The sequence below is a fragment of the Vulpes vulpes genome, chromosome 9 (genome assembly GCF_048418805.1).
Source record: "Vulpes vulpes isolate BD-2025 chromosome 9, VulVul3, whole genome shotgun sequence".
Classification (NCBI taxonomy): domain Eukaryota; kingdom Metazoa; phylum Chordata; class Mammalia; order Carnivora; family Canidae; genus Vulpes; species Vulpes vulpes.
Window position 1 is genome coordinate 62628433 of NC_132788.1, and position 2392 is coordinate 62630824.

Consider the following 2392-nt stretch of genomic DNA (forward strand, 5'->3'; position numbering starts at 1 on the left):
ACAAACCTTTAACAGATGGTGGATTTTTTTCTTCCTTTTGTATCATAAGGTACCATTCTCTTTGGCATATGAGGGTGGATTGTACTAGAATAGAAAATCAGGAATCTATCTAGGTTATGAACACCTGCAAGAGGATTTTTTTTTTTTTAAATCACAACGAATGACAAGAACTTCATGCTGAAGAGATTCATGAAAACCATGAGCTCTGAGTGTTGCCAAAGCTTTGCTAGGAGAGAAAATGACAAATAAGTTGCAAGGTATTGTTATGTCTGATTTTATAGTCACAGGCTGAAAAAGATGACTGAGCTGAGAAAATCAAAGTTCAAGGTTAATTCATCATCAGTAAGGGAAAATTGTTCTCACTGAGTATTTACCCATGCTGCATTGAAGAGCCTGGGAGAGGACCCCTGAGGCTGATGATGTCTTTGAAGCATTGTTAAAATTCTTTGTTAAGGGATCCCTGGGTGGCGCAGCGGTTTGGCGCCTGCCTTTGGCCCAGGGCGCGATCCTGGAGACCCGGGATCGAATCCCACGTCGGGCTCCTGGTGCATGGAGCCTGCTTCTCCCTCTGCCTGTGTCTCTGCTTCTCTCTCTCTCTCTGTGTGACTATCATAAATAAATAAATTAAAAAAAAATTATTTGTTAAATGAACTTAATTAGAAAAAAAATATTAGGTGTCTACTGATGCTATTTCAGCAGTGCCTTGTCCAAGATCAGCATTTGGGACAAAAATCCAAGAGAAGATGAATATTTCAAGGATGTCTTCTCATTGCTAACCATTGAACCAGACAATTCTGTGAGGGCAGCTCAATCTAGCTATCAGGATAGCCAGTTTGTGGAAAACAGTGTTTGAAACATCAGGTCATTTCCCTTTTTATTTTTTGTGAAGAGTTGAGAGTTGATTCCAGAATAGTGAAGTTAGTAGGGAAATTAACTTGGCTGGGATCAATGAATACCGAAGGAAAGACTTTTTCAAGTTTTTAAAAACATTAACTTTCCATATACCTTGGTATAGCAGATACTCTTAGTGCTTCACCTGGAGCCCTTGGGTCCCTATTCTGGGTTTGAAGCACTCATGCCTTGGCTTCTTTGTGCTCAGCACCTGCTGCTTTCTTCTAGGACCATCCTTGGACCACTGGGGCCCTCTACCCACAGGCCCTCTGCCACAGAGCATAAGTGCCTCTGGGAGTTCATAGTACCTTAGTGGTTGTAGCCAGTGACTGTAGGGCTGGGTGTAAAAGTCTTTCTCCCTTGTGTTGGGGTGGGGGCAAATTCTGGTGTGTAACTCATCCTCCAGAGGTCTCCAGAGGACAAGGACATGGTTGGGACCTGCTTGAGAGGCTCCTTTGTGTGTCCTGCTTCCCTTATTCCATTACAGGTTTCTCCTTAATAACTCCCTTTAACACATATCCTCACCTAGGGTCTACTTCTTTGTAGTCTCACCTAAGATACTTGGCATACTTGGCAGAGACATTTGAAGCTTTGAATATATTGATTATGCAACTTTAAGAAATAAGCACCCACCTCTTTTCTCAGTATTTCATATGTCAAGAAATTATAGCCAAGGGGCGCCTGGGTGACTTAGTCATTTAAGTGTCTGACTCTTGATTTCTGCTCAGGTCATGATCTCAAGGGTTGTGAGATCAAGCCCTGCTCCACACTGGGCATGAAGCCTGCTTAAGAGTCTCTTTCCATCTCTCCCTGGGCCTCTCCCTACCGCTTAAAAAATTATTAAAAAAAATATTTTATTTATTTATTCATGAGAGAAACAGAGAGAGAGAGAGAGAGAGATACAGAGACATAGGCAGAGGGAGAAGCAGGCTCCATGCAGGAAGCCTGATGTGGGACTTGATCCCGGGACCCCAGGATCAGGCCCTGGGCTGAAGGTAGTGCTAAACTGCTGAGCCATCTGGGCTGCCCCAAAAAAGAAATTATAACCAAAATTTATCTATAGAGACATTATACTAGTTTAAATTTTTGTGTGTGTGTGTGTTTGGTGATATTTTTTCTTTCAAAGAAAAAAATATTTCCTCTAATGAGTCTGCTGGTGAATTCAGGATATATACTTTTTTTTTTTTATTGTGGCTGAAAGCACATTTGAAACTTTGCAAGGAACATTTTCCTCACCAGGACTCAGTCTTTGCCAGATCTCCCAAAGGTGTTTTTGGAAGTCAAGCTTCACCTAGTGACCAGGATGACTTGCATCCAATTGACTTTAAAGATTTGCAGGAGTAAATGATCTCTCTAACTTCCTAAAAGCAAGTAACCATTGGCTGTAAATTATTTCCCATTTTCATCAACATAAAAAAAAAAAAAAAGGTATGCAATAGCCTCAATGTTGCGGATGATCTTGGGTTTGTTTTAGCTGCCATGTGTGTTCCAGGAGAGAAAA